Here is a 25,802-nt window from a genome sequence, read left to right on the forward strand (position 1 = left end):
TCATATGAAAATATCTGGGACACTATGAAAGCAGTACTTAGAGGAAGATTTATTTCATGGAGTGTATTCAATAAAAGAAGTAAAAATCAACAAATATACAGCTTAACACTACAGCTCAAAGCCCTAGAAAAAGAACAGATCAACACCAAAAGTAGTAGAAGACAGGAAATAGTTAAAATCAGAGCTGATATCAATGAAATTGAAACAAAAGAAACAATAGGAAAAATTAACAAAATAAATAGTCGGTTCTTTGAAAAAATAAACAAAATTGATAGACCCTTAGCCACACTAACAAAGAGGAGGGAAATCTCAAATTACTAAAATTTGGAATGAATAAGGAAATATCATGACAGACATGAGTGAAATACAAAACATAATTAGAAGCTATTTTGAAAAGCTATATTCCAACAAATCAGAAAATCTCAAAGACATCAACAGGTTTCTAGAGACATATGAATTACCTAAACTGAACGAGGAGGACATACGCAACTTAAATAAATCAATTTCAAGCAATGAAATAGAAGAAGTCATCAAAAGTCTACCAACAAAGAAAAATCTGGGACCAGATGGGTTCTCAGCCGAGTTCTACAAAACCTTTAAAGAAGAGCTCACTCCAATACTCCTCAAAGTATTCCATGAAATAGAAGAGGAGGGAACCCTCCCAAACTCATTGTATGAAGCCAATATCACCCTGATACCTAAACCAGACAGAGACACATCGAGAAAAGAAAATTTCAGACCAATATCCTTAATGAACATCGATGCAAAAATTCTCAACAAAATTTTAGCAAATCGCAACCACGATCAAGTGGGTTTTATCCCAGGGATGCAAGTTTGGTTCAGTATTTGAAATCAATAAATGTAATTCATCATATCAACAAACTTAAAGTCAAGAATCACATGATTCTTTCGATAGATACAGAGAAAGCATTTGATAAAATACAGCATCCCTTTATGCTCAAAACACTAGAAAAAATTTTGGTAGTGGGAACATTCCTTAACATTGTAAAGGCCATCTATGCTAAGCCCATGGCTAATATCATTCTAAATGGTGAAAAACTGAAAGCATTCCCCTTAAAAACTGGAACAAGGCAGGGATGCCCTCTTTCACCGCTTCTATTCAACATTGTCCTTGAAACTCTAGCCAGAGCAATTAGACAGACCAAAGAAATTAAAGGGATACGAATAGAAAATTGTTGATTATGTAAAGTAAGGGCAGTCCTCCAAAAATTTGGAATAGACCCACCTTTTGATCCAGTTATCCCACTCCTCGGTTTATACACAAAGGACTTAAAACCAGAAAACTACAGTGACACAGCCACATCGATGTTTATAGCAGGTCAGTTCACAATAGCTAGATTGTGGAACCAACCTAGATGCCCTTCAACAGATGAATGGATAAAGAAACTGTGGTATATATACACAATGGAATATTATTCAGCCATGACGAAGAATAATATTATGGCATTGGCAAATAAATGGATTGGCAAATAAATGGAATTGGAGAATATCATGTTAAGTGAAATAAGACAAGCCCAAAAAACCATTCTCAAGGAATGTTTTCCCTGAGAAGTGGAGAATGATATATAATGGGGGTGGGGGGTGGGGAGTGAGAGAAGAATGGAGGAACTTTAGAATATGTAGAGGGAAATGCGAGGGAGGGGGTATGAAAAATGGTGGAATGGGACAGACATCGTTACCCTATGTACATGTATGATTACACAAATGGTATGAATCTACATCATGTACAACCATAGAAATGAAATGATGTACCCCATTTGTGTACAATGAATCAAAATGCAGTCTGTAAAAATTTAAAAGATAAATTAAAAAAATGTAAGGGCACACTTCACTCGGCCATTTACTGATATGTTTCCATTATAATGTAATTATTGAGTTCTCTACTAACTTATTTTCTGGATGTCTGGGTTGCTGGATGTTTAACACAAGCAAGTAAATTTTGACATTGAATTGTCAAGTAACATATACCATCATAAAAAGAATAGTTTTTTTTCTCTTTTGGCATTCTAATCAATTACACATAGTATTTTAAACTGTGTTGTCTATGCAAATACATTATTACAGGGATACAAGATAGCTTCACAAAAGTTGTCTAATACTGTATTTTATTATTTTTCAAGAATTTCTTTATCACTTATCTACCTTTATATAAAAGTTCACATTTTGTTTTGTATTCAACTGATACCCAATTAATTTGAAAACAAATGGGCAGGTGCAATGGCACATGCATATATAATCCCAGCTACTCCAGAGGCTGAAGGAGGAGGATCAGTTGAGACCAGGAGTTTGAGATCAGCTTGGACAACATATTAAGACCTCATCTCAAAAACAAGACAAAATGAAACAAAAAATGAATGCAAGCATGTTATGGGGCTTACATTATTTAAAAGACAAACCATTTAGCATTGAACTGAAAGTAGGTCATAGGATTTGTGGCAGCTGTCAGCTTAATGAAATGCTGTGTTGTTATTGTTATCTTTGAATCATTCCATTTTTCTGTTTATACTCCATTATCTATGCCTGTTCCAATATAGTAACTGGTGTTTAGTTCCATAATAAAAGGGCATAGTTTTAAAATTCCTCTACTTTTAGAAGACACACTTTCCTCAAGTTAGTTTATGAAAGGAAATGATTGATACTCATTTTTGTGAGATCAATACTCTGAATTTTTTTGCACAAAGTTAATTAGGAGCAATTCTTTGTATTCTGATAATAAAATTCTATTTTTTAAATTCAAGAGAAACATTAAAACATTCTTTTTTATCATCCTTAAGCAACTCTGTCATAAAGATGATATTTTAATTTCTATGAAAATCTTATAGAGTAATATACACTAAAATTTGTTAATATTTCCTATATTTTAATTAAATAGTGAGAATGATGGCTGTCTATATTTCTTTTAGCATTCATTAGGTTATTTGGGCCTTATGGAATATGAATAAATAATAATCATCAAACCAATGTCTCTTACTCAATATTAAATTTGATTAGTTCAAATTTAATCAAACAACTATTGAGGAGAATGCTAAGGGAACGAGATATATGTCTCTTCTGAAGACACTAAAAACTCACTCTTTTCTATGGTTTAGGAATGCTCTATCCAGACTGTGAAACTTAAGATGAAACTCAAGGAAACATGGTTTTAGCAGTTTAATGAAAGAGCAGAGCCTTTACTTAAGGACCTATAATTATAAAGACCTATAATCATCCTGCTAAATCAGGATGGGGAATTCTTAGCACCTCCTAGTGATTATCTAGGGGTCTGAAAGAACCAAGAACACCTGGAGGCTCTGAGAAGGTACCTGACCTGAGGCAGGGTCTACTTCATGGGCATGTGACCTGTGTAGTAACACAGGGTCAAGGGCTTAGAAGGTCCTTATATTTCACTTAATAATGCCATGCTTTCACCATGTTTAATAATTTTTGAACAAAGAACCCCACATTTTAATTTTTCTGAGACCTACAAATATGTAGCCAGTCCTAACCTAGACCACTTGAGAGAGAAGCCCTTGGATGAGGTAGCTTGATAGTGAGAAAAACCCATGCTATCACCTTTGTCAGTAGGGTGTAACATGTAAACACTAGAGAACAGTGTAGACTGGTCCTCCTAGGAGTGTAATGAATACTTTTGGATGACTTGTGAAGAGGAAAGGAGAAAAGATAGAGAAATGTCCCTCTTTTCTTCGTACATTGTGCCCTACATTATATTCAATGATTTTCCAACTGACTTTCAAGATAAGCATTTTCCAAGCATTTCTAATTGCCTGCTCTTGTCATCATAATAAAAGTCTAAACTTGCATTCCTCCAATACAGAATTTTTTGTTCATTAAAAGGTTTCAGTTTAGGGCCGTGGTTGTGGCTCAGTGTTAGAGTGCTTGCCTATCATGTGTGAAGCACTGGGTTTGATTCTCAGCACTGCATAAAAATAAATAAATAAATAAATAAATGTTCATCAATAACTAATAAAAATATAAAAAGGTTTCAGTTTATACTGCATTACTATTAAATCATTACTTGTCAGTATTGTCCTGTAGAAATAAAGTCTGAACCAAATATGTAATTTAAAAATTCCCAGCACCCAAATTAAGAAAGTAAAACAAGTGGAATTAATTTTAATAACATGTTTTAATTAAGCCAATATATGAAAATATTATCATTTTGACATGACGTCAATGCAAAAATTACAAGATATTTTATATGTTTTTACTATGTCTTTGAAATGTGGTGAATACTTTAAACTCAAACCATTTCAACTCAGAATAAGCACATTTCAAGTGTTACACAGTTATGTGTGACTGATGGCTATCATATTCAATACTAGAGTTTTATATATTTTAATACATAAGTTAGAGATGGATGATGAAAAAAGGGAGTGCTAAGGTTTTTTTAAATTTATTTTTTATTTTTTAATTTGTTGTTTTTAGATACACATGACAGTAGGGTGTATTTTGACACATTATATACCCATGGGGTGCAACCCATTACATTTTTATTAAAATCTTTTTTATTTTTACAGACTGCATTTTGATTCATTATACACAAATGGGGTACAACTTTTCATTTCTATGGTTGTAAACAATGTATATTCACACCATTCCTATAATCATACATGTATGTAGGGTAATACTGTTTCACTCTACTATCTTTCCCTCCCACCCCATTTTCCTCTACACCATCCAAAATTGCTTCATTATTCTCTTCCCCTCATTACCCCCCTCCTCGTTATATATTGTCATGCACTTATCAGAGAAAACATTTGAACATTGTTTTTTTTTGGGCTTGGCCTATTTTACTTAGCATGATATTATCCAACTCCATTCATTTGCCAGCAAATGCCATAATTTTATTCTTCTTTATGGCTGAGTAATATTGCATTGTGTATATATACCACAGTTTCTTTATCCATTCGTCAACTGAAAGGCATCTAGGTTGTTTCCACAATCTAGCTACTGTGAATTGAGCTGCTATGAACATTTGGTGTGGGTGCATCACTATAGTATGCTGATTTTAAGTCCTTTGTTTATAAACCGAGGATTAGGATAGCTGAGTCAAATGGTGGGTCCATTCCAAGCTTTCTGAGGAATCTCCATACTACTTTCTAGATTCTTTTTTAAGCAATTTTTGTAGTTGTAGATGAAGAGCATGCCTTTATTTTGTTTTTTAATTTTTTCAGGTGATGCTAAGGATCAAACCCAGTGCCTCACCCATGCTAGACAAGTGTTCTGCCACTGAGCTACAGTCCAGTCCCATTCTTATGGTTGAAAACATGATGTGGCATTACACTGGTCATGTATTCATATATGAGCATAGGAAAGTTATGTCTGATTGATTCTACTGTCTTTCCTATTCCCATCCCTTCTCCCTTCCCTTCATTCCTTTTTGTCTAATCCGATGAACTTCTATACTTCCCCTCCCCACCTTCCCTTATTACAGGTTAGCATCCACATATCAGAGAGAATATTTGACCTTTGTTTTTTTGGGACTGGTTTATTTAACTTAGCATGATATTCTTCAGTTTCATCCATTTATCAGCCAATGCCATAATTCAATTATTTATTGCTGAGTAATATTCCATTGTGTGTTTATACCATATTTTCTTTATCCATTCATCTGTTGATGGGTACCTAGGTTGGTTCCAATGCTTGACTATTGTGAATTGAGCTGCTGTAAACATTGATGTGGCTGTATCACTGTAGTATACTGATTTTAACTCCTTTGGGTATGAGCCAAGGAGTTGAATAACTGGGTCAAATGGTGGTTCCATTCCAAGTTTTCTAAGGAATCTTTATATAGTTTTCCAGAGTAGTTGCACCAATTTGCAGTCCCACCAGCAATGTATGAGTAACCTTTTTCCCCACATCTTTGCCAACATTTATTGTTACTTGTATTCTTGATAATTGCCATTCTGACTGGGGTGAGATGGAATCTCAGTATACTTTTTATTTGCATTTTCTAATTGCTGGATATGTTGAACATTTTTTCACATATTTGCTGACCTATTGTACTTCTTCTGTCAAGTGCCTGCTCAGTTCCTTTTCCCATCTTTTGATTGGTTATTTTTTTTTTCAGTGTTAAGTTTTTCGAGTTCTTTATATATCCTGGAGATTAATGCTATATCTGAGGCACTGGTGGTAAAGATTTTCTACCATTCTATAGGTACTCTGTTCATGTTCTTGATTGTTTTCTTTTCTGTGAAGAAGCTGTTTAGTTTGACGCCATCCCATTTATTGATTCTTGATTTTAGGAAGTTCCAAGTTCTAATATTTTCTTCTCAAGCCCTAGTGGATGGCCTTGAAGATCTCCTGGGGTGTATGAATACCTCATTGAAAAATAGCAGTCTAGAATTATGATAGGATTATCCACGTTTGTAGGTACAATAGTTCTAAAAGGTGAAGGTTTTTGTTTTTTTTTAAATACTGTGATCAGTACTGGTGCAAATATTACCCTCCCAGACACACATACATAGCATTTCCTTCAAGAGATGGGAATATCAACTATATCTCTTTATGGAAAGGAAATCTCCTTCACATTTAAGGAGAGCGTATGAGATATATTTTGGAAAAATAGAGCATGCCATAATTCCTTACTACAGTGTAAGGCTGAAGTTCTAGGAAACTACTATTTAAACTTCTTATTTGAAAAGGCTTGAAAAGAGATGGGAGAATATTGGAGCAGTAACTAAGATCCATCGGGTCATGGGAGACTTTTTGCATGCATGGAGCTTGATTGTTACCTCATTGGTGATTTTTTTTCAGCAGGGGAATAGCGTAGTCAGAATTGTTTTTTGAAATAGGTTCCACTGACTGCGGTTGGAGTATGAATTTGAGAATCCAAGAGAGGGATTAGGGCAAACAGAAAACAAAATAATGTATTATAGCAATGATCTGAACTTGCTCACTGAATCTCATCAGATGCACATGCATACTTATTAAGATGTTCCACTTGGAACTCTTGTCAAGTGAAGTTCTAAAAATAGTAAGTTAGAAGCAATTGAAAAAGCTTGTAACTAAAATGTTAAATTTTGAAATTTAATGACTATTTGAGCCTACACTTAACAATGTCCACTCCTATTTTGTTCATCATATTGCCCTTTGGCTTCCCCACAAGTCCAAACACAGTTAATTTATCTTAAATCGAAGAGAAATTCTAAGTAGATATCTCCAGCTGTCTGTATGGCATCCACAGATCCTGAAGGCCTAGAGAGTATTTGTGGAGATGGTTCATGTCAAGGATATCTATATAAAGATAGTTGAGAGACATTTCACAAGCCAATTCATTTTAAAAATGTCAATGCTATAGAAAACAAGACGAAGTAAAAAGTTGTTATAAATAAAAGGACATTAACAAGATATGGTAACTAAGGGCAATCCTGGATTGGATCTCAGAATGAAAAATATTTGCTATAAAAAGTATTATTGGGAATATTGGATAAATTTGAATATGGACTATATATGCTATAATGGTATTATTTCAATGTTAAATTTCTTGAATTTGATAAATTTTAAGTTCATTATATAAGATAATATTCTAAAGAAATAAATGCTAAAGTATACAGGGTGAAAGGTCATGATATCTACCATTTCACCTTACTTCTACATGACTCAGCAAAACAAAAATTGAAACATACTTACACATGGAATTATTTACTAGATAAAGATAAAGCAAATGTGGCAAAAATGTTAGCAGTTGAACATCTTGATAAAGAAGTATAGGTATTCATTTTAATATTGTTATAATTTCACCAAAGATTAAAATTTTTCAAGAAAAGGATATTTTAGAGATGACAAATAGTTACAAATATAATAATATGATATCTGAGACTTACTTCCGAATAAAGGCATGTGAAAAGTGAGGGGGGTAGAAGTATAGATGAAATAATTATCAAGAGTTATAGATTGTTGAAACTGGGTGATGGGAACGTGGAACTACCTATCACCCACTCTATATGTTGGTACATGTGTGAAAACTTCTATAGTATAATATTTTAAAAATGACAGTGATTTCAGACATTAAAAAAGAAAGAGAATGGTGTTCCACTCCAAAAAACAAATAAGTAAAAAGAAACAAAGTTAATGTTAGAAGAAGAAATTCCACGGAAATTGTAACTTTTCTAATTCTACTTAAATGTTTTTGGGGATGCAGATATTAAAATCTCATTCTTTCATAACAGTTTCTGGATGCAGTTTCTGGCACCTTAGCATATACTTAATTTGACAATTGAGTAATTCAGCAGTGATTGAGATGGAAAGAGGAATTAAGAATAAAATTAGGGGATTTATAAAATACATTTGTTCTGGTTGAAAATGTTGTATGACAAAGAAAGAAACTTCCAGAAAGTTCTCCATTTTTTCAGACCCCAGACTGGAAAAGTGTTGATATATAAAGCTGTGAAGTGAGTTGCTAAAATCTTAATACTCCTGTTTCCCCAAAGGTTTAGAGACTAAGATTTTTCTAGCACAGCTGCTTTCCTTTCATGACCCCTTCTAACCCACACATAAAATGTTCATTTGCCAAACATTTGTCAGAGATAATTCATACAACATCTCAAATTTTTGATGAGATTCAAGTTCTCATTTCACACTTCTGTTGTTTTTCAAAATTCCCTAGGTGATATTTCCCTAAAACTCAGAGCTACAGAAGAAAAATAATAGAATTCTGAGTATTATCATGAATTCAGTTATGAGACTCTTTGAAAAGCACACAAGAACACAAAATACTTTGTGTTACTCGTAGATTATAAAGGGATTAACATTGGAAGAGGACTTTAATAGGGGTGAAATGTGAAACACACCACAGTGAAGAGATAAATCTCTTGTTCATTCCATTTTTTAAGAGAAGATTTACATCTTCATTCAAAAGTGATGTATTTATGTGTTATTATATACTTTCTGTTCACATTAGAGAATTTCATTTGATATTAACATTGCAATGACTGGAGAGACTATTGTTGGTATTAGGATAAGATGCTTTTAGGTCATCCTACTCAGCACTTACCTCTCATACACAAAATGTCTATGAAGCTCAATGGTGATTTGGCATAATTATATAGTCATGCATCCCTTTATGGTGATGATACATTCTGAGAAATGCATTGTCCAGTGATTTTGTCACTGTGTAAGCACAATAGAAAGTACTAACAAAAACCTAGATGGTATAGCCTACTACACACATAGGCTATATGGTATCATCATATATGTGGCCTGTTGTTGATCAAAACATCAATATGGGGTCTGGGGTTGTGGTTCAGTGTAGAGCACTTGCCTGGTACATTTGAGGCACTGGGTTTGATCCTCAGCTCCATCTAAAAATACATAAATAAAATAAAGTTATTGTATCCATCTACAATTTAAAAAAAATTTAAAACATCATTATGTAGCACATGACTAAATAATCATGCTTGTCTAATTTTGCAAATATTTTACAGATTTTTATTCAGTCATTAAAATAGGAGCAATTAATATCATTAGAGAAAATTAAAATCTCAGAGAACACAGAACACTTGATGAATTCCGAACACATGAATGATATCATGCATTGTGAAATTTCCTTATTATTTAAGCATAAAAATAAAATTAAAGTTTCCTAAATTTTCCCATTGTTAATTAGAAATAGGGGGGAATTATAAAAAATATGAACTATTTCATATTTCTTAATAAGGGGGAAATTTCTTAAACATATTAATACGTGAATGTTACCAATTTTAGATTACATTGAATTAATAATTAGAAGGTATTATACTATTACTCTAACATGAAATTATAATAATTATCCATTCATTGCATATTACAATAAGTTAAGATGAACATGTAACATTTTGTTAAAATAAATAATAATATTACATATATATTTTACAAAAGCAATTATAAATAATTTGAATAGATAATTCCCAATACTTTGTTAGTGGTGATTAGGCTTCTTTCAAATGATTCTCTTTTGAATAATTCTGATAAATTCTTATTTTAGATATCGTGGTTTCTATTTTCCCTCTTTCCTTTGGTTCCACATAGTTATTATGACTAAATCAATTTATAGCTAAAATAAAATGAAATATTTATTGGCAGTGTGAAAATATTCCAAACATTCCCAATGGAAGGGTCAGCTATTCTAATCTATAACTTCAGTCATTTGAGCTTATTTCCCAACACTATCAAGGCAGAGTTGATTCATTCTAATAAAATAGAAGGGAGGATCCCCATATTGTAAGGGTTTTGTTTTCCTGTTACATTTCCCATTGTGTATATCATATGCAACAATATTCTAGGAGTTTAGGGTATTTTTTCAAATACATGAATGAAATTATTCACACCATATGAATTTTGGTGTATTATTTTTGGTCTTCAAATCAGCATTAGTATTTACAAAAAAATACAAACTTTAGAGCTATATGGGAGTTTAGAATTTGTGAAAAGAACAAATTTCTCATTTTGCACTTAAAGAAAGTGGAGCCCTGAGAAAGCCTTTAGGACATGAATCTGAGGTATTTTCTACATGGTCCCTGGAATAATCCCTAGTGGCTCAACCCCCAGTTACCCACGGAAGTACCTAATTCAACAAGACACTCTTTTGATGGGCATTAGGTCCTTTCTTATTTTAGCCTTTCCATATCTCCAAATTAAATTATCTTCACATAAGCCCTTTTTTTGGTGGAATGTAAGCTGAGACATAGATTTCAAAATATCACTAATATAAAGTTTGCTATATTAATAAAATGAATTTGATATGGAAAATGTATGTCATGTTTTTTAATATTTTTCACCAAATTATACACTTTTTAAAAATTTTAGAAGTCATCACTCCTCATGTTAGAATTTATATTTATCATGTGAATCATATTATCTGATATCTGAATCTGAGATATTTTTCTTAATTTAATTGAATCTTATTTCCTATGAAAAGAAATGATGAAGACTACAAATTGAATTCATTTTCCACTCTGTCCCTTTCCCTGGGAAAACTTTCCTGAGAGCATGTGTACATAGCAATAAAATATCCCATCAATTTTTTTTAATTGTCATGCCAACAGTTTATAGCTATGCTGTTTAGGAATTTGCTGACTGTAAGTAAAGAATAGTATTACTCTATGTATATGTATGATTATATGAATGGTGTGAATCTACATCGTGTACAACCATAAATGAAAAGTTGTACCCCATTTGTGTACAATAAATCAAAATACAGTCTGTAAAAATAAAAATTAAAAAAAATGTAAAGAATACCCAAGTAAAACTGACTAAAACAATTAGGCTTTTTATTATTCTATATAACAGAAATGTGGGAGTAGAATTTTTTCAGACTTCAGTAGCTCAGTGCTTGTTTCTGACTTGGTTTTCTAACCTTCTCTGTTTTCCCTCCATAGAGGCAGGATAGTTGTTTTAGTTGTTACAGTTCTGACTAACCTGACATATATATATATATATATATATGTATATGTATATATATCATATATACATATATACACATATATATTCATATACATACATATATATTCATATATATATTTATATAAGTTCTGGTGTTAGCCAATATTCTATCACTATCACACAATACCTGAGATAATCAACTTGTAAAGAGAAAAACTTTATTTTGGCTCACAGCTTTAGGGGTTCTAGCCTGTGACTGGGTCTATAGCAAGGCAGCACATCCTGGCAGGTGTGTGATGGAGCCAATTCACTCACCTCATGATTAGGGAACAAAACAGTAAGGATGGAGCTCAAACTTTCCAAAATACCCTTCAAGGCCATGCCCCAGTGACCTAAAGACCTCCCACTGGGCTCCACAGCTTTAGGGTTCCACCACCTCCTTGTATTGCCTCTCTAAGGACCAAGCTTAATACATGAGCTTTTGAGGTACATTCAGGATTCAAACTACAGCATTATGTATGCAGCACACAGCACTTTCAAATGTACATTATGTATATATAGGTGCAAGGATTGCAATATTGCATGGACAGATTTCCATATCAATATATGTAGTTGTATCTCATACCTCATTCTTTTTAAAGGTGGCATAATATTCCATTACATGGATGTTTCATAACTTACCCTTTCCTATAGACATTTGGATTCTTTATAACATCACTATTGCAAAAATGCTGCAATATGTATTATACACATTTTAGTGCATTTGTACAGGAATTCTATAGAACAAATTTCTAAAAGAGGAATTATTGGATCATGAAGTATAAATATTTTGGAGTGCAACAGAAAATTTTGAATTACTGCCAAACATTTGTACCAATTTAAACCTCCTAATAACAGTTTCAGAGAGTGTATGATTCTCATATACCATTAACATTACTGGATATTATTATACATTTTAACTTTGGCTAATCTGATAAATGAAAGGAAGTTCTTATTTTAATATAGTTTGTCTTATTGTTAGTGTGATTTCATTAACCATTTTCAGTTTTTCTCTTGTGAATTGCCCAATTTGTTAATGGCTATAATTCCTATTTTCTTTTTTGTTTAGAGAAGTTCTTTGTTTTACACACACATTACAAATATATTTATGTTTATTCCATTTCTTTTAAATCTCTAGTCATATTTTACATAGTTGTACATCATGATTTTTAAATTGTTTGTCTTTTTTGTCATAGTAGCACAATCTCAAATTTAGAAAACTCTTGTATGTTCTTCTAGTACCTTTGTTTTACTTTTACTTCTGAATATTTTATTAGTGTTAAATTTATTTCAGTGTAAGAAATTTATTTTTTTCTCTTCTTTTTTTTTTCAGTGCTGGGGACAAATGCAGGGCCTTGCACATGCTGGGTAAGCACTGTATGTAATATACACTTGTAAGTGCTATATACTGCATATATAATGCTGTAGTTTGGATCCTGAGCTACAGCCCCAGCCCTGTTATGAAAAACTTTTTAAAATGTAATCTTCCTTTCTATTTGTCTACCCATTTCTAACTCTATTTATTACAAAATTCATGTTTTTTCATACTCTTGAAATTCCACCATTTTTATGTGCTAAATTCTTATAGATCTTAGGTCTAACTAATTTATGTATTTTATCTCTTGGCTTATTCTTAAGACAGTAACATATTCTTTTAATTAATAAATTATCAATTGAACTTTATATTATGATGGGTTAAGTACCTCCTTATGCTTATTATTAAGATTAGAAAATTCCTGGTTATTTTCACAAGTTTTATTTTTCTAGATGTACTTCATAATTATTTGTGATTTGATTTCATTAAATGCTTAGATTTATATGACCAGAATTAATATTTTGTATTACTGAGTATTTCCACCTAAAAAACTTTATTCTCCATTTGTTGAGTCTTTCCGATGTTCCTTTGCAGTTTATATTGAGTTTCTTGTGCAAATCCTGGATGCTGCTTATTAAATTTATTTCTAAAACACTCTGTAGAGTTTTAAAATATTATTTGATCCAAAAAATATATAATAATAATAAAAGAATACATATGATTTATATATGTCTGAAAGAATTATAGTAAAATGAACACCAGTATACTGACATCCCAACATATGAAATATATCAATAGAGTACTTTGGGGTCTTCTTTGTGCCCTTTCCTGAACACAAAGCCTCTTTTATCTAACTACTCTCACCAGAGGTAACCACTACCAGGAATTGTGCATTGAAATCTCCTTTATTTTTCTTTATAGTTTTTTCCAAACCTGTATGAACACCTAAAAATTGTGTGTTTAGTTTTACTGATTTTGGATTTTTGGATAAATAATAACAAATACTTAATGTGCTCTTTTTCATCTTGCTTTTCTTCACCAGATTACTTTTTTAAAAAAAATATTCTCCTGAGTCATTCAATTATAGTGTTCTATGGTATTTTATTGTATGAACAATATGTTCATTCATTTTATTGTAAAAGCAGTTGAGATACCTTTTGTTAAAAACTTTTTATATATGTTTCATTACACAAATTTATGAGTTTATCTGTTGAGTGTATCTAACAGTGGAATTGTTGGTTTAGTAGGATATATGTACCTTCCACTTTACCAGATAAGGTCAAATCATTTCTTAATATGATCACATTAATTTACATTTCAACACATAGAGTAAAAAAACTGTATTTTCCCCATTCTTCTTGAAAATACTGGTATTGTCAGATATTTTGATTTTTGCCAATTTGTTGGATCTAAAATAGTATATCTTTGGGGCAGCAGCAGGATGTCCTGGAAGGCCTTTTTCTTTACAGAGCTTCTTGGGGAGAAGCTAGGGCTGCAAATGTGCTCCACTGATAGGTATCTGATTGGTGTCTTGTCCAGGTGGACAAGATAATCACCATGTACACACTTGACAGCAGTCTAATTCTTACAAAGGAGCTATCCTTGTATCACACCAAGGTAAAAATCAGTCCCAATAATGGAGTTCAGGGGTGAAAGTGAGCAGCTTTTACTGACTGAGTGGTCTGAGTCACACTGAGATATAGTACAGTGTAGAAGATAATGCTATTACTAGAAGACAAATTGAGGGATCAAAAACAAAACAACAGAAAATATGATTAATGTAATTTGTTTGCTAATATTTAAACCTTGACAACTAGGACATTCTGGGGCTGATGGTGATGACCTGGAATACACTCCAAAGATAAGTAGCACAGATAGAGAGGCCTCTCATGACCTGCACGTGTAGAAAAGTGTCTTACATTTAAAGTCATTCAATTTTCTCATACTAGACAAAGGTGCCAAAAATATGCAATGGAGAAAAGATAGCCTCTTCAACAAATGGTGCTGGGAGAATTGGAAATCCATATGCAACAGAATGAAAGTAAACCCATATCTCTCACCATGCACGAAACTAAACTCAAAATGGATTAAGGACCTCGGAATCAGACCAGAGACCCTGCAGATTATAGAAGAAAAAGTAGGTCCAGATCTTCAACATGTCGGCCTAGGACCAGACTTCCTTAACAGGACTCCCATAGCACAAGAAATAAAAGCAAGAATCAATAACTGGGATAGATTCAAACTAAAAAGCTTTCTCTCAGCAAAGGAAACTATCAGCAATGTGAAGAAAGAGCCTACAGAATGGGAGAATATCTTTGCCAATCATACTTCAGATAGAGCACTAATCTCCAGAATCTATAAAGAACTCAAAAAACTCTACTCCAAGAATTCAAATAACCCAGTCGACAAATGGGCTAAGGAAATGAATAGACATTTCACAGAAGAAGATCTACAAGCAATCAACAAACATATGGAAAAATGTTCAACATCTCTAGTAATAAGAGAAATGCAAATCAAAACCACCCTAAGATTCCATCTCTCCCCAATTAGAATGGCGATTATCAAGAATACGAGCAACAACAGGTGTTGGCGAGGATGTGGGGAGAAAGGTACACTCATACATTGCTGGTGGGGCTGCAAATTAGTGCAGCCAGTCTGGAAAGCAGTGTGGAGATTCCTTAGAAAACTTGGAATGGACCCTCCATTTGACCCAGCTATCCCACTCCTTGGCCTATACCCAAAGGACTTAAAATCAGCATACTACAGAGATACAGCCACATCAATGTTCATAGCTGCTCAATTCACAATAGCCAGACTGTGGAACCAACCTAGATGCCCTTCAATTGATGAGTGGATAAAGAAACTGTGGTATATATATACAATGGAATATTACTCAGCCATAAAGAATGATAAAATTATGGCATTTGCAGGCAAATGGATGAAATTGGAGAATATCATGCTAAGTGAGATAAGCCAATCTCAAAAAGCCAAAGGACGAATGATATCGCTAATAAGTGGAGGACGACACATAATGGGGGGGAGGGAAGGGTTAGTATTAGGGTTAGAGTTAGGGTTAGGGAGGGGGGCAATTATGGAGAAAGGAAGTACTGTATAGAGGGAAAAAAGGGGTGGTAGGGGTGGGGGGAAGGGAAAAAAATAACAGAATGAATCAAACAACATTGTTCTATGTAAATTTATGATTACACAAATGGTATGCCTTTACACCATATACAAACAGAGAAACAACATGTATCCCATTTGTTTACAAAAAATAAATTAAAAAAAAAAAAGTCATTCTGAACTTTAATGACTCACACAACTTCAGAACTCACAGAAATAGTACAATGAAAAACTTCAATGTACAAATGATGGCCAAATGAAAGGTAAATGGTTTTGCCCTGTGATTCTGAAGGAATGTGGAGATGCAGAAGATAAAGAGGATGATGTTATCTAAAAGTCAATACCAACTTGTAAAAATAGACATTTTTAAAATGGTAGTATAAATAAAAAGTGCATTCGTTGTAGTGGTGAAGAGAAAGAGGAAGATGTTGCCTAAGAGCTCAATGCCAACTTGTACTACTTGAATTGTCCTATTAGAATTTTAGCAAGGAAGCAGGCATTTTTGATATAGTCATTTACTTGTTTGAAAAGCAGAGTTGGTGAGCGGAGGCAGCAGTTAGTTGTCTCATGTAATTTAAGTGGCACCCCATCAACTTTTTGGAGTCATTCACTCCCTGCTCCAGATGATTATTCAATATTTGAACAAAGTAGGAAATGGAAAAGAGAATTTGTTTCTCTGGATTCTTGGGTAAAGACTTTATGCTCAACTCTGTTTCGTTGTTTGTTTGATGTTATTTATCTCTGCTCAATGAACTTCATTAAGCAGCTATATGTTTTGACCACAGGGTTATTATCTCTTGTCACCTTAACCATGTGTCACCTGAATATTGGACAGGTGAATATTGCTATTTCCTAGTCTTTTTTCTTCCCCACCTCTCAGTATTCTAATAGACTCAAAGCAGAAAAAATAAAGGCAAGTAACCACATGGTGGTCTTACCTTTAATCCTGTCTTTTTTGTAATATTGCTCTGTGGAAACTGGCTCCCAGTGTAATGTTTCCACTGTGATCTGCCAACATTCCTCAGAACTCATTTTTAGGTTCAGAAATTTTAATATGACTCTTAAATAGTTTTTCAGTAATTACCAGATAACTTCACCCTATACTGTGCATCACTTTTGGTATTCTATTATTTTGATCCAAATTTTATTGAATATGACATATTTTTCTGAAGTCAGTGGTAAAAGAATTGTGGGAATTTCCATTGCTTTATTTTGGATAGGCTTTTTTTCTTTTTAGTTTATTTTATTCTATTTATGGGTTTCTGAGAGAGCAGTCATGCACAAGTGCACTCACTTGACTATTGTCTCCAAAAACATGAATTAAGCAATTGAATCCCCAAGAAATATGTGATCATTTATGTTTATTTTCAGTTTTAGCTATAGAAACAAATAGTATCAATTAAATTCTTTACTTAAGATGAGTAAGACTTCTTGCATCAATTTCTAGTAAATCTCTAAGACTTCTTTTTAAAAAACTCAAATGGGAAAATGAATAAAATTATATTTCTTATCTAAATTGTCCTCATCTACCTATAGTTATGGAACTATAAAGTGAAATTAAATGAACTATAGCTCATTGTAGCATTCCATCATGAATTAATGAAAGGTTCAGGAATATTCATTTTGCATCTTCAATTTCAAGGGAAATAAGTGTAATGAATATGGAGAAAGAAATACAGCACTGTTTTTATTTTATTTGGTTCTATACAATATACTAGTAATCAAATTAAACCTTAAGTCATAATGTATATACAGATCCTTTACTTATTAAAAATGTGGAGAAAAACTCTGTCATGAATTTACTACTTTTAATTAAGCATATTTGAAATGCCAGAGTTACCAAGCACAGGTAAAAATTTTCAACTAATGACATCTTTCTCCAGCAGATAAATATATTACTAGAAAGCTCATGAATAATAAGAAAATGTGTTCAATCATTCTTCCACTAAACTGGTTATAAAGGATGTTTTTAGACATCATTTATAAAAATCAATTGATAAGCAATCAAAAAGATTTCTGTAAACAAACATTATATTTGGGAGACTTTAATCTTACTGAATTTAGATCGTTCACTGCTGTCTTTCATTTCTTAGCATGAGGTTATTCTCTACACCAAATCCAGGGCCAATGAGAGTCAATTACCATCACAACATTGACAGGTGTCCTAAAAGTTGAAAACCCATGATGTAATAAATTGTGTCAGAGAAAGAAGTCAAGCAGTGAGGAAATATATTTGGGGTTGAATTGGCAATCTTTGCTTTAGAGAAGCATAGCATGGCAATATTTTAGGGTAGGATAAGAAAAAAAATCTTGCAAAACTCCTGGATAATTTATAGCATACCTTAAAATAAAAACATGAGAAACAAACTCTTGCTGAAAAAGTATTCTCTAATGGGTTATGTTTACTTAGTTTGGCCTTATAAGGGCTCCATGTTCATAATTAGGAAATTCAAACAGGTTGACCCAATCTAAATATTTTATTCATAATTTTGCAATTCAAGACTTTGTGGATATAGAAAAACATTGCTGAAAATGAATATGCCCTCAGAATTGCACAAAATTTATGTATATTTTATATGATAAATGGTATAGATAATAAAATATAAAAGATATGTGGGACTAAATTGGGAGGATATGGTATAAAATTGTAGTTCCTCTTTGGTGATTGGTGAAAATTATTTCCCATAGTTGCTAAAGAATTTTGTGTTTTTTGGTCTGATGTGGATTCTTGGAACATAACTTACTATTCCTTGCTTAACTCATACTGTCGATTCTTTCTAGAAACTTTCCAGCCCCTCTCACTCATCAACATACACATTTACCTGCATAGTTATTTCTCATTCAATAAAACTCCCCCTTTAATGCTGTATAGGTAAGTACTTATACATCTGTGCATACTTAATATTGCAGCTATCTCTTTAATTATCTTATTTACCTTTGTAGATACAGTGTATAAACATAAAGGTGTTGAACTTGCTGAATAAGGGAATGGAGCACCCACTCTGTGGAAAATTTGCAACCCAGTACTAGATCAACTACCTCGTTAATTATTCATTTTATGGTAGAACATTCTGTCACAATAATTAAATATAAAGTCACCAAATAATACCTGTGTCTTGCTACTTGAAAGCCACTAAAAAATGTATGTGACTTTTAAAAATCAGGGAAGACATTGACTAAAGGACTAGAATGAGATAGTATATGTTTGAGCACTTTCAATTCTGGAATTCTTTCCTTAAAGTTAAGCATTTTCTTGTGTTTGATATTGGAATGAATGTGAAAGAAGAGGAATTAATGATCTAGCAGTCAGACCTGAACTTTATAGCTAGAGACTATTGTTGGGTATATCCATATCTGACTCTTGAGTGTCTGAATTCAGGATTAGAGAAATTCCAAAGTAATTCAAAATGCCTATTTTCATTATTATTAAGTATCAAGCTAACTTGCATGAATCATGCATTAAAAGTACTTCATAAAGAATTTTCAAAATATCACAGGACTCATTTTTTGTCACATGTTGATAACAACATAAAGATAGTCGATAAGACTTGCAAATATTCTATTTACTACTCTGTTCTTTCACCTCTTAGATTTCTTTCTGTATATTTCCTTTTTCAACAATATTTGATTTTTTGCCATTGTGGAAATGCTTAGGGTTCATCAGGATATCTTTGAGAAAAAAAAGAATGTATCATCATGGATGCTCAAAAGTTGTAATAATACAAAAAAGGTCACTGAATTTGAGGTATCATAAAAGAACTCTGCTTTTGTCTGTATTTTAGGCAAAACAGCTTTGAATTCATGTTTTGTGAGTTTTCTCTGTCAAATTAGGCTCTTTATACATTTATACAAAATTGTTGTACTCTCTATGAAAATAGTGATGATAATTTAAACCTTGATAGTTAATCACTGTCAACAATTATATCATAACCTCACAAAAATACTTGTGAAGGACCTATCTTCACCATTATATGAATAGAAGAAGAGATTTTAGACAAGTTCACAACAGAAAAATGTTATTGAAGCCTTGTATGTTAGTTATTGATCACTGCATAACAAATTACTCCAAAAATGAGTGCTTAAAATAGCATTTATTATCTCGCAGTTTATATGGGTCAGGAATCTGGGGCATAGCTGAGCTGGATCTTTTGGCTCAGGGCCTCTCACAAGGCTGTGATCAAGATGCTGGCAGAGGCAGCAATCATCTCAAGGCTCAACTGGGGAAGTACCTGCATCCAAGCTCACTCAAGTAGTTGTTGGCAGGATTCAGTTCCTAATAGGCCATTGGACTAAAGACCTTAGTTCCCTACTGGCTATTGGCCAGAGGACTCTCTTAGTTCCATGCCAAGTGAACCTCTCAATAGAGCATTTCACATCATAAAAACAGTCTTCCCTCAAAGCAAGCAAGCAAGAGAATGAGGAAGGGACAGCAAGAGAGAAACAAGATTCTTTATGAAATCTGATCTCAGAAGTGACATTCTATCACTTTTGTTGTATTATATTAATTAGAAGTTGAGTCACTAGGTCTAGTCCATTCTCAAGGGGGATGGAGTATACATAAGTGTGTGGATATGAAGAGGCAGGAATGATTGAAGACCATCTAGAAATTGTCCATGAAAGGAATCTTTTGCTTTCAATTAAACTTTTGCTCTTAAAACTTAGTGTAAAAGAGATCTCAAAGCACAATCTCATATCCTTTTTTGCTTTTGTCTATAGTGCCTATAGAGAATGGCTCAAAATTATAATTTTAACATTAAGACTGTGGGATTGCAATTGGAAACTCATCTATAGCACAAGCTGAAGAAGAATGGTTAATGGGAGAATTTTATATTGTAATATAGTTCCTATAGTTGTGTTAGAAATTTTTCCAAATAAGGATTCTAAGTAAGAGTCCTAGAAATGAGGTAACATTACTAAACAAAAATAATTCTTGTAAGGGAATATCCTTAATTCTCAAAACCCTTAGACCCTATCTAGCTTTTTGGTTTTAGAGTTAAAGGGGTTGTAGTAGATATTGCATCACCTAGATTATCTTTACTGAACTGATATATCCATTTCCCATCCACTGTGAATGTTGGCTGCATCCTTCTATGGAATAAATTGACTTTTGCAAAGAGGTCTTGCCTAGGAGACCAGCACTCCAATTTAGGGGTAGGGAACAGCCTGAAGCCAACTGAAACTGGAAGATATTAATGCCTGGCTATCTTATCTCAAGTCGAAATTCAAGCTATGGAACTCCCCATGGGATCAAGACAAGTTAGTCTTCAAGTGACACTTCATCTTCACTTAGTTCCTCTCCTGCCCTATCCTGATTCCTTTACTCCTTTAAAGGTTCCTTTTGAAGGCACTCACTCAGTAAATCCCTTACACAAGAATTTCTACCTCAGGTTTTGATATAAGACATGGATCCATTGGAACTCAGACATCAATATTGGAAAGTAAGAACACACTTTCCTTTTTTTTTTTTTTTTTTTTTTTGCTTTAGGGTATTATTTGTTATTGAAATTACTCCCAGTATGGAATTTCTTTCTCCCACATAAAATTATAGTATTAAAAACATAAGCAAACTGGTTAAACTATAATACCCTAACTTGTCTGCCTTTTTGCCAATCAGAAAACCTTCCCTCTCTCTCTGCCCCCTCCCTCCCTCCTTTTCTTCTTCTTTTTTCTCCCTGGTTCCTTCCCTAGCTTACTCCAGAGAAAAATTAAGGTCTCTAAATTAAAATGTGGATAAAATGGCACATGTAACAAGTGTTCATAGAATGTCCTTTTCACAACTCTCAAACTCTTTCTCCTCATATTCCCCATATTGGCAAATATTGAATTCCCAGTCTATATGGAACAAAGGAATAGCCAAACCCTTGCTGAAATTCTTAGTTCAAATCCACTGAAAAGCAATTAACAGAAAAAATAGAGCTATCGATTTTATATGTTCCACAAATTTCCTATTCTTAGTTCATGCACGCTAAATAAAATTCACATTTTTGGAAAGGAGAGGTGGTCACTGGGGAGCAACTGCTGTTTTGGGAGACCAGAGGTGGTATGCTACTGATTGCTGAGACTCTGTAGCCTCATCCACTTTTGGTGAGTGCCTTTTAAGTCAATGCTTTAATGACATTGATTTGCTTCCAAATATAGCAAGTATTTTGCAAAACTCAACTTTTCAGCTGTAATCACTTTAGTTTTTTATTTATTCTAATTAGTTATACATGACAGTAGAATGCACTTTGACACATCATACATAAATGGAGTATAATTTCTCATTCTTCTGGTTGTACATGTTGTAGAATCACATTGGTTACGTAGTCATATATGTACATGGGGTAATAATGTCAGATTCATTCAGCTGTCCTTCCTACCCTCATTCTCCTACCCTCCCTTCACTCCCCTCTACCTAATCCAAAGTAACTATTCTTCCCTAGGGCTCACCACCCCTTATTGTGAATTAGCATCCACATATCAGAGAAAGCATTTGGCCTTTGGTTTTTGGGGATTGGCTTATTTCACTTAGTATGATATTCTCCAGCTCCATCCATTTACTGGCAAATGGTGTAATTTCATTCTTCTTTGAGGCTGAGCAATATTCTATTGTGTTTTTGTACCTCATTTTCTTTATCCATTCATCTGTTGAAGGGCATCTAGGTTGGTTCCATAGTTAAGCTTTTGTGAATTGAGCTGCTATAAACAATGATGTGGCAGTGTCACTGTAGTATGCTGCTTTTAAATCCTTTGAGTATAAACCTAGGAGTAGGATCCTTGCATCCCTGGGATAAAACCCACTTGATCGTGGTGCACTATCATTTTAATATATTTTTGTATGCTATTTGCTAAAATTTTGTTGAGAATTTTAGCGTCAATGTTCATTAAGGATATTGGTCTGAAATTTTCTTTCCTCGATGTGTCTCTGTCTGGTTTAGGTATCAGTGTGATATTGGCTTCATACAATGAGTTTGGGAGGGTTCCCTCCTCTTCTATTTTATGGAATACTTTGAGAATTATTGGAATGAGCTCTTCTTTAAAGGATTTGTAGAACTCGGCTGAGAACCCATCTGGTCCCGGACTTTTCTTTGTTGGTAGGCTTTTGATGACCTCTTCTAAAAGGCCATCTACGCTAAGCCCATGGCCAATATCATTCTAAATGCTGAAAAACTGAAAGCATTCCCCCTAAAAACTGGAACTAGGCAGGGATGCCCTCTTTCACCACTTCTATTCAACATTGTTCTTGAGACTCTAGCCAGAGCAATTAGACAAACCAAAGAAATTAAAGGGATATGAATAGGAAAAGAGGAACTCAAACTATCCCTGTTCGCTGATGACATGATTATATATTTAGAGGAACCTGGAAATTCCACCAGAAAACTCTTAGAACTCATAAGTGAATTTAGTAAAGTAGCAGGTTACAAGATCAATGCTCATAAATCCAATGCATTTTTATACATAAGTGATGAATCATCAGAAAGAGAAATTAGGAAAACTACCCCATTCACAATGTCCTTGAAAAAAATAAAATACTTGGGAATCAATCTTACAAAAGAGGTGAAAGACCTCTACAATGAGAACTACAGAACACTAAAGAAAGAAAATAAAGAAAACCTTAGAAGATGGAAAGATCTCCCATGTTCTTGGATAGGCAGAATTAATATTGTCAAAATGGCCATACTACCAAAAGTGCTATACAGATTCAGTGCAATTCCAATTAAAATCCCAATGGTGTACCTTACAGAAATAGAGCAAGCAATTACGAAATTCATCTGGAAGAATAAGAAACCCAGAATAGCTAAAGCAATCCTCAGTAGAAAGAGTGAAGCAGGGGGTATCGCAACACCAGATGTTGATCTCTACTACAAAGCAATAGTAACAAAAACGGCATGGTATTGGTACCAAAATAGACAGGTAGATCAATGGTACAGAATAGAGGACATGGACAAAAACCCAAATAAATACAATTTTCTCATACTAGACAAAGGGGCCAAAAATATGCAAAGGAGAAAAGATAGCCTTTTCAACAAATGGTGCTGGGAAAACTGGAAAACCATATGCAACAGAATGAAATTAAACCCCTATCTCTCATCCTGCACAAAACTCAACTCAAAATGAATCAAGGACCTCGGAATCAGACCAGAGACCCTGCATCTTACAGAAGAAAAAGTAGGTCCAAACCTTCAACTTGTTGGCTTAGGATCAGACTTCCTTAACAAGATTCCCATAGCACAAGAAATAAAAGCAAGAATCAACAACTGGGATAGATTCAAACTAAAAAGCTTTCTCTCAGCAAAGAAAACTATCAGTAATGTGAAGAGAGAGCCTACAGAGTGGGAGAATATCTTTGCCACTCATACTTCAGATAGAGTGCTAATTTCCAGAATCTATAAAGAACTCAAAAAACTCTACACTAAGAATACAAATAATCCAATCAAGAAATGGGCTCAGGAAATGAACAGATACGTCACAGAAGAAGATCTACAAGCAATCAACAGACATATGAAAAAATGTTCATCATCTCTAGTAATAAGAGAAATGCAAATCAAAACTACCCTAAGATTCCATCTCACCCCAATTAGAATGGCGATTATCAAGAACACAAGCAATAATCGGTGTTGGCGAGGATGTGGGGAAAAAGGTACACTCATACATTGCTGGTGAGGTTGCGAATTAGTGCAGCCACTCTGGAAAGCATTATGGAGATTCCTTCGAAAACTTGGAATGGAACCACCATTTGACCCAGCTATCCCACTCCTTGGCCTATACCCAAAGGACTTAAAATCAGCATACTACAGAGATACAGCCACATCAATGTTCATAGCTGCTCAATTCACCATAGCCAGATTGTGGAACCAACCTAGATGCCCTTCAGTGATGAATGGATAAAGAAACGGTGGCATATATATATATATATATATATATATATATATATATATATATATATATATATATACAATGGAATATTACTCTGCCATGAAGAATGATAAAATTATGGCATTTGCAGGCAAATGGATGAAATTGGAGAATATTATGCTAAGTGAGATAAGCCAATCTCAAAAAACTAAAGGATGAATGATCTCGCTGATAAGCAGATGATGACATATAATGGGGGTAGGCGGGGTTAGCGTTAGGGTTAGGTTTAGGGTTAGGGTTAGGGATAAGGAGGGTGGTAAGAATGGAGGAAGGAAGGACTGTATAGAGGGAAAAGAGGGGTGGGAGGAGTGTGGGGGAAGAGAAAATATAACAGAATGAATCAAACAACATTGCCCTATGTAAATTTATGATTTTTAATAAAAATTAAAAAATAACTCTAAGTATCTTCAATGAGATGTCCAAGTTCTCTGTTGGAAGAACTTTATAAGGGCAAAGACTGAGTTTAATGTTCCTTTCAGTGTTTCCATTGGTGCACCTCTAAAACTTATGTACATTATGCCTCAAGACTTGCTCAAGAAGAGTCAGCCATGTTTCTGTTCTGAAATGACATTAAAAAACAAACTTCTACTGTCGATGGGCCTTCTCAGCTCTTTTTCCTAAATAGCAGCTCTGCCATTTTAAATGTCAATTCTCTTCTGGACCAGAAGGTCCCCTTCTTACCTTTATGACCATATTATAATTTACATGGATGGGCTAATCATTCTGCATCTCATCCTAAAATTAGGAAGGTCAGAGTTTTCAAACGAGGAAGTTCAAATTTAGAAAAATAATCAGCAAAGCATGACAGTGAAATGAATATATTCAAATAGAACCACCAGTTCTTCCCTGAGGTAGTATTGCAATATGGGCAGAATTTGTCTTCACTTTCCTTCCATCTTCCCTTTCAGGACTCTCCTTTACCATTCAGAAAATGTGTCCTCATGCTTTTCCCCCTATATGTCTAGAATCTCTTTGTTAAGTAACACCATTCTGGATTGCATCTCTTGGACTAGGCCTCAACTTTGCCCTTCTCTTAAAATTTTCTTATTCT

Source organism: Sciurus vulgaris (assembly GCF_902686455.1).
Source record: "Sciurus vulgaris genome assembly, chromosome: X".
Classification (NCBI taxonomy): Eukaryota; Metazoa; Chordata; class Mammalia; order Rodentia; family Sciuridae; genus Sciurus; species Sciurus vulgaris.